This window comes from Erinaceus europaeus, chromosome 13 (assembly GCF_950295315.1).
Source record: "Erinaceus europaeus chromosome 13, mEriEur2.1, whole genome shotgun sequence".
In the NCBI taxonomy this organism is placed as follows: Eukaryota; Metazoa; Chordata; class Mammalia; order Eulipotyphla; family Erinaceidae; genus Erinaceus; species Erinaceus europaeus.
Window position 1 is genome coordinate 59,251,541 of NC_080174.1, and position 11,355 is coordinate 59,262,895.

Below are 11,355 nucleotides of genomic sequence, written 5' to 3' on the forward strand. Positions count from 1 at the left end.
TCTGTGCACCTGAGATTTGCCATGTCCACACCATCTCTCCTCAAAGGAGTGTCCAGTGCAAACATGGCATTCACAGTGGCTCCAAATATATTTGTATGTTCACATACCCTCTGTAGGTAGGAGACCTGGGTCTCTACTCCATGATTATGATGAGTCTTCTTTGCTTCTCCTTGCCCCCACAGGATTAAGAGTGTTTCTCTTCTTTTATGGTCTGCACTACAATTCGAAAATGTGGCCAGACCCAGAGGTATGATGGCCATGGGGAATGGGAATGAAATAATTTCTGCTGACCATCTACTCTTCTGTGTCTTTTTTTTTTTTTTTTTGCCTTTAGGATTATCGCTGGGGCTCAGTGCTATCACTATGAATCCATTGTTCCTAGAGGCCTTTTTTCCCCCCACTTTATTGAACAAGACAGAGAGAAATTTAGAGAGAAGGGGGAGATAGAGAGGGAGAAAGACAGATACCTGCAAACCTGCTTCACCACTTGTGAATTGCCCCCCCCCCTCACCAGGTGGGAAGCCAGGGACTCAAACCTGGATCTTTTCATTGGTACTTGAGCTTACTACTATATACACTTAACCAGCTGTGCCACCACTGGCCCCCTCTCCTCTTTTGTTTCCACATGAGATTGTTGTCCCCATTGGATTAGAAGTAGGAACTTGCAATATTCTGTTCAGGGTGCTCTCTCTGAAATTTTTTTTTAAAAATTTAGTCTCTCTTGTTTGTTTGTTTTTTACCAGAGCACTGCTCAGCTATGGCTTGTTGTGGTGTGTGGGGTTGAACATGGGACCTTGTAGTCTCAGGCATGAGAATCAGTTTGCATAATCATTATGCTATTTACCCCCATCCAACTTCAGTCTCATTTAATTAGGAAGAGGTTAACATACTGCCAAATACTTTGTGATGATAAACTATACATATGTAATTCTTCGGATTTTTTATCTTTCCCGATTTACACCTGGTTCTGCTCAGCACAGCCATGCTTCCCTGCCCTTCTCAGCAGGGTGAGGCTACTTGTAATCAGGTGGGGGTGGTAGTGGTGTGACCATCCCCACCTATATGTGGTATTTGCATTTAGGCCCTTGAATGTTAATACTGGGAAGTGTATGAGTCTGTTGATGTACAAAAGAAAGGTGACACTTTAGGTCATGTCAGTGAGACACTGATCCATTGTTCTTTAGCAGTGGCCACCCATAATGCAGCTTCTGTGGCTATTCTAGACTTCAGTACTATGATGCTTTCCTACTTCTATGTATATGACATTTCATATTAGAATTAGTCATGAAAACTGCACTTCTAATCCCCAGCACTACCATCAGCTAGAGCAGACCAATGCTTTAGTGAAAGAAGGAAAAGAGAAGGAGCTCAGGGAGTTGTGCATATCATTAAACTCACACATTATAATACGCAAGGACACAGGTTCAAGCCCCTAGTCCCTACCTGCAAGGGGAAAGCTTCATATGTGGTGAAACAAGGCTAACAGGAGAGGAATTGCAGGATCATAGGGTAGGTCCATTTCTAGCCTTCTGAGAGTTCTCCAGACTGCTCTCCACAGAGGATAGACCAATTTACATTCCCACCAGCAGTGCAGGAGGGTTCCTTTGTCCCTACAACCTCTCCAGCATTTGTTGTTATCTTTTCTGTTGTATGACATTCTCACAGGAGTGAAGTGGTATCTCATTGTCTTTATTTGCATCTCTCTGAACTGGTCATATTATTATAGCTAGCCTTTATGACTGTCTTCTATTCTCTAATTTGTAGACCTTGTTATCAGAAAAAGCCTTTTCTAGTAATGATTCTTTGCTAGTTGGGGAGACTCAAATCTTTGTTCATAAAGGGTCTGAACCACTTAGGAATCAGATATCTAAAAATGGTTACATTGCACACTAGTCTTGACTAAACTGGGTTGATAGTTTTGCATTTACTTGAAAGTAAATGGCAGGACACAAAAATAGCAAGAGGTGGACTGGGGAGACATCATAATGATTATGCAAAAGATATTCATACCTGAGGCTCCAAAGTCCTGGGTTCCATCCCCAGCACCACCATAAGCCAGAGCTGAGCAGTGCTCTGGCACTTTCTCTCTATCATTAAAAATAAATTAATAAGTAAATATAGCAAGAGATACACTATGGTCTCTCTTGTATCACAGGTATTTTCTTCCTTGTTTTCATTGGTATGGAAACCATGGTTTCACTCAGTCATCAGGACCAATCCAATACTGTACCAGCTTTTTGTTTTAGAAGTATAAAACCCACAGTGCTTGGGGGGGGTGGTCTTACCTTTCAACTCAACATAACTGATGTAGTCTCTTCCACTTGGAATTCAGACCTCTAAACTAGCAAAACATAACCATTAGTAAAAAATTTGCTCCCTCGGCTCCCCACCTGCAGGGGGGGGTCACTTCATGGTGGCGAAGCAGGTTTGCAGGTGTCTATCTTTCCATCTCTATCTTCCCCTCCTCTTTCCATTTCTCTCTGTCCTATCCAACAACAACATCAGCAATAACAACAACAGTGATAAACAAGAAGGGCAACAGAAGGGAAAAAATGGCATACAGGAATAGTGGATTTGTAGTACAGACATTGAGCCCCAGCAATAACCTTAGAAGCAAAAAAAAAAAAAATGCTAATAGGATCAACAGACGTAGCAATGAGTTTTCCTGTTCCCATTTCTAATCCTTCAGAATGGAACAATGAATCCTGGGTGTGAAGGAAATTGCTTTATATATTGGAGATTGATTTCAAGCATATACAAATTCCCAGAGAGCCTCACCTCAGTCCTGCAAGCACTGCAATCTAGTTGGTTCTCTATGCTCAGACCAATCCTGTGGTTATTTGTTTCTCTGGTTCTGGGATGCATAGTTGGAATTACATATACTCAGGGATTACATATATTACATATATCTGGGATGCATAGTTGGAATTACATATACTCAGCAACTGACAACGAAGACACAACAGAGTTTGAAGCATTGACAGTTGGTGTTCAGCTTCATTGGAATCTTCCCATATGTTTTCAATTTAGTGTTCAGACTTCCATTATTTTTCACAAATAATACTTTTCATTTTAACAGCTGAAATGAACAAATTAGAGATTCAGTTTACATTTTTATTAAGAGGCTGGAGAAATGAGACTGGATTTAATTTTCAAAAATTTCAGCCCTGGCTTAATCTTGTGGCTTTTGTACATAGATATTTCTTTCAGGGCAGATATAGAAGCTTTCAGGTCATTTATGTATGGTTTGGGCATGGAATTTTAGTCCCTGATAGTTTTTATTTCTTCACATTCTACAGCAGTTATGGGTAGACAGCCAATATATATATGTCAGTCAATCTTCTAATATTCCTCAGTGTGACTGAAATTTTCTAAGGTGCCAAAAAAGATGTCCACCCAAACCTAGCCTTTTATAAGCAGGTGATTAATAATATATAATGGTAATGTTTTTTGCATCTCTTTTTGCCACATCATCTCCTGAACTATCAGTGCCCTCTTGACCAATGATTATTGTCATTAAAGCTTCTCAATTAATAATGTTAAAGAAACATTCTAAAAAATCCAGAAACAATTCAGAAAATTGATTTCTATGATTGTAGGTAGAAAATGTGAAGTATATATAAAGGTATTCCTATTAGACTGTCACGAGACTTCTTAGTGGAGACTCTTCAGATCAGAAATAATTGAATGACATCATATATACATGTATGTATACATATATGTGTGTGTATGTATATGATATATATATCTTATTTATGTGAAATAAAGAAAGGCAGAGCATCACTCTGGTATATACAATGTCAGGGACTAGATTCTAAGTCCCATGTTTTCAGGTCAAGTGCTCTACCCACTGCATCTACTCCTGGGCAGCAAAAATTGAATGAATGACATTCGAAAGACAGAAGGATTAAAAAAAAAAAAACTGCCAGCAGAGAATAATCTCTCTGTATATTATTTATTTATTTATTTATTATTGGATAGATACCAAGAGACATTGAGAGGAGAGGGAAAGGTAGAGAAAAAGAGATGCCTTCATTCCTGCTTCACCACTTGTGAAACTTGAACCTGGGTCATTGCACACTGTAATGTGTGCACCTAACTAGATGCACCACCAGCTGACCCCACAAAGAATACTCTATACTATGAAACTTCCTTTCAGAAATTAGAGAGAAATAAATGATTTCCCAGAAAAAGAAAAAAAAAGATGAAGTCACTCACCATCTTGAGACCACTCTTACAATGAATACTAAAAAAAAGCTCATCTACCTAAGGCAGAAAAGAAAGTTCACAAAACATTGAACAAATTAATAAGTAAAATCGGAAATCAAAAAGATAAGATGACAGTAGCGAGCCCATATATAGCAGCAATCACTCTAAATGTAAATAAATAAACATAACCAACCAAAAGGGACTGAGCAGGGACCAGAGTGGTTGCTTAGTGATTAGAAAATCTGTTATCGTTGGTCCGGGAGGTGACGCAGAGGGTAAAGCACTGGACTCTCAAGTGTGAGGTCCCGAGTTGAATCCCTGGACACACATGTACCAGAGTGATGTCTGATTCTTTCTCTCTCCTCCTACTTTCTCATAAATAAATAAATTAAAATCTTTTTTAAAAACATGTTATCTATGTATGAGGTCCTAAGTCCCATCCCTCATATCACATGGGAACACTAAGGACAGAACCAAGGATGAAAATTGGTGAAATGCCATGAAGGGTAGAGTACTTCTCTCTCTCTCTCTCTCTTTCTCTCTCTCTCTCTCTCTCTCTCTCTCTCTCTCCCCTTTCTCCCTCCCTCCCTCTAAAATGCATAATAAAAATTGAGCCAGAAAGGCAGCATAATAGTATCACACATGAACAAGACTGAGTGAATTCCCATTACTGCAGTCCCCTTCCCGCCCCCCCTTTTTTTTTTTTTATTGTGGAGGCAAGGATTCATGGTTAACAATAAATGCAGTTGTTTTCTGCAAAATACCTCACCACCAGCCTAGGTCCTCCACTACCATCATACACCAGGACTGGATTCCCCCCCCCCCAACACACACACCCCAGTCTACTTTAATGTAATACAACAAACTCAGTCCAAATTCAGCTTTGTGTCTCCCTTTCTGTGCTTATCTATCAACTTCTATCTTAAGTGATATCATCCCATATTCACCTCCTTCACCTCATCTTGGATGAAGCTTGAAGGAATCTCTCCTTTTTAAATTAGTAATTTAACCAAGTTTTACAAGGTTTTAAAACTTCAGGGGTGAATAAAAAGATTTCAGGGGTATAATTTCACAATACACATGGTCAGTGTAAGTCACCATACCCTCCACTATGTTATATACCAGAAAAATTTAATTTGTGGTAGCAGAAAAAGCCTAATTGTGAAATTAAGCCATAGTTTTGGAATCTATTATGAGAAACTGCTCACTTCTGGTTTATAGTGGTGCTGGAAGATTGAACCTGGGACTTGGAAGCCTCAGGCATGAGAGCCTCTTTGCATAACCATTATGCTATCTACCCCACCCAGTGATTTTGTTTTCTGATGTCCTAGGCAACAGATTCAAGTGGGCTTCAATCCCTCACTCACAACTGTCTCCAGAATATTAGACATAGGAGTTTAATTAACATCCAGTATTGGTTTATATGGCATACAGACCATTTTTTACACAAAAGTGTTGGAGTTGTTGGTTGAACTATCTGTATCTAAAATTCATAATTTGACGTCCTAGCCCACAGTACCTCAGATAGTTACCTTATTTCAGATGTGTATTTATAGAGGTAAACAGCTTAAAGTAAGAGCCCTGGTCAAACATAATTTTCATCTTTACTAAAAGGTGAAAATTTGGCACAGTTATAGTGGCTCATAGAGAGAAGATGATGCAAAAAAGAGAAGGAGAAGGTAATTATTTACTGGTTAAAGACTAGCCTAGAACAAATGCTTCCTTCATAGTCAGCAAAAGAAATATACTGTACCATCGGTCACCTTGATTTTGAACTTGTGGTCTCCAGAGCTGTGAGAAACTCAATTTCTGTTGTTTTAACCACTCACTTGTGGTGTTTTGTTGTGGAAGGCCTCACAAATCAATACAATTATGTAATGCTCAAAGCACATTTATGATTGTGATTGGATTACTGCTTTATCCTGTTCCACTAAAGTATGTGGAAACTCATATTAAAGGAGATGTCCAGATAAGCTGCATATAAACCCAAGTGTATTGACCACAAGTTGTCCTTCTGTTTGGTTACCACAGTTCTTTGGGTCTTTACAGCATCATATTTCTCTTTCTTTCTTTCTTTATTTCTTTCTTTCTTTCTCTCTTGTGTGTACACATTTAGTTCTATTGTAACAAAGCAACTTGTATACTTTTGACCTTTAAAACTGAACATTGGGGCTGGGTGGTGGTGTATCTGGCTGAGCGTACATGTTACAGTGCACAAGGGCCCAGGTTCAAGCCCCTGGTCCCCACCTACAAGGGGAAAGCTTTGCAAGTGGTGAAGCAGAGCTGCAGGTGTTTCTCTCTGTCTCTCTCCCTTCCTACCACCCCCTTCCCACTCAACTTCTGGCTGTCTCTATCCAATAAATAAATAAAGATTAAAAATATTTTTTTAAAAAAACTGAACATCATCTTTCCTTTCCAGTGAAAACAAAAAAGAAAATTTAAAAATAAACAGAAACAAAATTACAATTCCAAATAAGATCCTACGGGTTCTACTTATTCACCCTTCGAGTGGCTGGGCTCAAGTCATCATTAGGAGATAATTTTTAAAAGTGTCATCTTAAAACTGCAAGGATGTCCATTAAACATCACAATTAAACATGCCAAAGGAGGAGCCATGTTGTCGAAATGCCCACTTAACCCAACCAACATCTCAAACTCACCCTTTGCTGACTTTCTACAACCTTATTTATTTATTTATTTATTTATTTATAAAAAGAAAACATTGACAAAACCATAGGACAAGAGGGGTACAACTCCACACAATTCCCACCATCAGAACTCCATATCCCATTCCCTTCCTTGATAGCTTTCCTATTCTTTAACCCTCTGGGAGTATGGACCCAGTATCCTTGTGGGATGCAGAAGGTGGAAGGTCTGGCTTCTGTAATTGCTTCCCCACTGAACATGGGCGATCCATACTGAACAGGTCGATCCATACTCCCAGCCTGCCTCTATCTTTCCCTAGTGGAACCCCATTTTTTTAAAAGATTTTTTAAAATTTTTTTTAAACAAGAGAAAGTAAACAGATACATGTTGGTAAATGCTAACTGTCCATATTCACATAGAGACACAGAGTAATCTCTGAGCCTAATATACAGAGAAAGGAGGAAAAAAGATAGAATTCTATGCACTACTACACAGGGGGCTAGCACCTCCAGCTTCCAGCAGAGCTAAGGGAGCAGAAGGTTTTTCTTTTTTCCCACAGAGCATGGTGGTATTGATTACATAAGTTTTTGTTGAGAGAGGAAGGGATAAAAATTAATTTGGAACAGAAAAGGATAGAGATTCTTTTCAACTGTATTCTGCTCAAGGTATTTTCCTCCAAAATAAGTTGATAACCATGGTATAAAGGAGAGAAGAGACCTCAAAAAACAAGGGACTGAGCACAAGGGGAGGGGAAAAAATAAAGAAAAAAAAAAAGAGAGACTGCAACTTGCTCCCAGGGACTGGAGAAAATAAAGGCTGGAATCCATCAGTGTTCCATTAGTCATCTTCTCCTTCATCTTCCTCCCCCTCATCATCATCTTCATCTTCTTCACCTTCATCTGCATCTCCTTCATCAATATCTTCTAATCCTTCTTCCTCTTCATCATCATCATCATCATCATCATCATCTTTCCCTTCACCTTCTTCATCATCCATATCGGGAACCAAGTAGTACTGTAGTGGATTTGGCCAAATATCATCTTTAATGACCTCTCCTAACTCATCTGCACCTGCATCAGAATGATCAGTAAACCAGGTAAAGACGCTGTCTGGTTTCTCATGCTGTCTCTTCCTGCTGGCTTTATTTTGTGTTTGACTTGAACTTTTCGTCAAATCCTTTCCAGATTTCCATTTGATTTCAGTGGACTTTGAAAAAGAATCACCACTCTGATTCAGATGAAATTCTTTGGAGAGAACTTTATTTTCGAAGTAAGGGTTTTCATCAAAATAAAATTCTATTCTGTAACCTGATTTAATATCTTCAAATTTTTGTCACTTCAACTCCTGTCAAATAATGCAGCGCCTCTTCATACTCCTCCCCAAGCAGTGCACTTGTGGATGGTTGACAAATAGTGGGGATTTTGGCTATCAGTTCCAACCTCTTCGTTATATTTCTGTTCTACCTTCAAAATCTCCTCGCTGACTTGTTCATTAAGTCTATTTCATTCTGTACTTCATCAATATGTTCGATCGCTTCTTGTTGCTCTTTTTCTGAGGTCTGACTTTGGCCGCCTGTGCCTACATGGTGCTACTCCGCTGTCTGGGGAGAGCTGGGAGCCAGAGAGAAGGGAAGGCGAAGGGGGCGGGCAGCCGCTTCCCCTCATGCCAGTTGTGCGTCGCTCGCCTGGGCCTGCAGCCTCCTCCCGGGGCTCCCTCACTCCGCTGCCCTAGCAGCCTGGAGACACGGGAGGGTTTGGGGCTGCGTGCTGGACCCCGGCCCGGGCTCCTGCTTATGGAGGGGCTCCCTCACTAGCTCTCCTCGCTCTGCTCACTGCTCACTCTGCTCTCTGAGCCGCCGCCTCCTCCCCCTCCTCCTCCCCTCCTCCAGCATCATATTTCAACTAAACATTCTAACTGGTGGTTAGAATGGTACACTGGTGGAAAATTCCATTTAATGTCTGCAAAGTCTGGACTCTAAAATTAATACAGAGCCCAGGACAAATAAATTGTCCATTACTTTTTATTTTCTCCTCCCCCCAGCCCTTTGCCACCAGGGTTATTTCTGATCAGTGCCTATATGACCCCATTACTTTTTCTTTTAGATAGAAGGTGAAAGAGAGGACAAGAATACAGAAGTAGCATGACCCTAAAGGTACAGCTGACATTAGGCAGCCGAATGAACCTGGTCTCTGATGAGCCAGTCTTCACATCTCTATTCCCCAGCACTCCCCCTAAATGGAATAGATGAGGAGTGGTCATGATTGACAAAAGATAAACTGGTGAAGAAAGCTAAAGGCCTGAGACACTGAGCATCTATTGTCTTGTTTAAGCTTAGCTGGGTCCTTTAGAGTTTTTTGTTTGTTTGTTTGTTTGTTTTACAGCTTACTAGGTTAAGTAGTTTGCACTATTTTTGCAAAAAGTTCATGATAAACCTAACAGTTACTTGTTTTGTTTCTTATTTTGTGTATATAAACTAATACTAAAAGTTTGGCATAGTGTTTTTTCACCTCCTTACATAAACCATAACATGCACAGAATGCTGTAAATCTGAGAAAATATGATATGAATGATACTTTATAAAGTTATTTTGTATGGTGTCAATTTGTTTTGCCTCATAGTATGTCAGCAAAAAAATAAAAAATAAAGCTCATATTTACAGCTATCTCCCCCCACCAAAAAAAAAAAAAGAGTGGCAGAAAGAGAAGAAACAATGTAGCATCACTTCTCATTAAGTTTTTGTCCTGAATAAAGAAGATCATGAAGAAATAAAGAGAAACATATGTTAAAGTGAATAAGAGAGCCTTGCTTAAAATTATAGTTGCAAGTGACAGATGTGATCTTAAGCAAAAAAGGAAGGCAAAAGGTAAGAAAGAAAGGGAGAGAAAAAGGAAGGATGAAAGGAAGGGAGGGAGGGAGAAAAGAAAAAAGAGGAAAGGAAGAAAGACAAGAGAGAGAGAAGGAAAGAAAGAGAGAGAGAGAGAGAGGAAGGGAGGAAGGAAGGAAGGAAGGAAGGAAGGAAGGAAGGAAGGAAAGAAAGAAAGGAGGAAAAAGCAGGCATCCATGAATATCTTTCAGAGCCCAAGGGCAGTGGGCAGCCAGGACATGGAAAGGGTAGCACCAGGGGATACTAGAACTGTCTCATTCTTCCTCCTACATATATTCATTCTCTCAACAAATGCTTATTATACTTTACCTTGTACCATCAGTTTTCTAGAAGTTGGTGACTCAGTCATCAGTAAACAGTAAACACTGACTGCCTTTTGATCCTAGTTCCTCCTCTTGCGATGAAAGGAGTTGCTAGTGTTTCCCATGCGCCAGTGCCAGATGTTTACCGCAGTGATGATGTGGGTTCAGGCTGCTACCTTGGTCCCATCCCAGGTCCTAGGGAAGAGGGAGACAAATTGCTTTTGGTATAGAGGGAATGGCTGAGCCACATGCATAGAAAAATCAAAGATGGTTATAGAGATGAAATAGATGTTGACAAAGCAGTTGTACTACAAGAAGGCTTCAGTCAAGGTTCTGAGGAAGGTGCAAAAGTTACTATAAACCATGGGCAGCTTAGAGGAACATTGAGTGCTTTGCTTTCTTGGTGATACCTTCAGGATAGTTTGACATTAATCAGTAAAATAAATAATTTTTTTTTTTAACCAGAGCCCTGCTCAGCTCTGACTGATGGTGGTGTGGGGGATTGAACCTAGGACTTCAGAGCCTCAGGCATGAGAGTCTCTTTGCATAAACATTGTGTTATCTACTGCCACCCAAATAAATAATCTGCATATAGTTGGCCAATGCAAAGATTATGGGCTCAAATATCTGAAATCAATCACTCTACAGCTTCATGTGGTAGACTTATTGGACTCCATTCAGGATATAGAGCTTTGTCATGTAGTTCCAGATGAGGAAAAGACTGATGAAACTAAAGATGAAAGACTGTGAAAATAATGCTGAATTCAACAAAAGAGTAGACTGTTTATCTTTAGAATGTTGCAGGACATAACAGTGTGCACATTCTGAAAACCTGAGCCTCACTTGGATTTTTTTAAATATTTATTTATTCCATTTTGTTGCCCTTGTTCTTTTATTGTTGTAGTCATTATAGTTGTTATTGACGTCGTCACTGTTGGATAGGACAGAGAGAAATGGAGAGAGGAGGGGAAGACAGAGAGTGGGAGAGAAAGATAGACACCTGCAGACCTGCTTCACTGCCTGTGAGGCGACTCCCCTGCAGGTGGGGAGACGGGGGCTCAGACCGGGATCCTTACTCTGGTCCTTGCACTTTGTGCCACATGTGCTTAACCCGCCCAATTCCCCTCACTTGGATTTTTGAACACACAGACAGTTTAGTAAAACAGCTGGGAGTTTCAACAGATATTACAGCACCTCAAACAGTTGTAAACAATGTCTTCACCCTTCTGTTGAAAATTATATCCAAAATATTTCTGAGAACATTTTGTTCCTTAACAAGCTAGCCAGAACTTGTCTTGGCTTCTGTATTGAAGG

The 11,355-nt window shown here is 40.0% G+C and overlaps 2 pseudogenes across 1 annotated transcript; one reads left to right on the top strand and one right to left on the bottom strand.

The window, feature by feature from the left end:
* Positions 1 to 6,453: 6,453 nt before the first annotated feature.
* LOC103112030 (protein SET-like) lies at positions 6,454 to 10,088 on the bottom strand (annotated as a pseudogene). Its single transcript, XR_009553443.1, has 2 exons — positions 10,049 to 10,088; positions 6,454 to 8,427 (listed from the first exon to the last, which is right to left on the bottom strand). The product of XR_009553443.1 is annotated as a protein SET-like (transcript).
* Positions 10,065 to 11,250, top strand: LOC103112001 (protein YAE1 homolog; annotated as a pseudogene).
* The last annotated feature ends 105 nt before the right edge of the window (positions 11,251 to 11,355 follow it).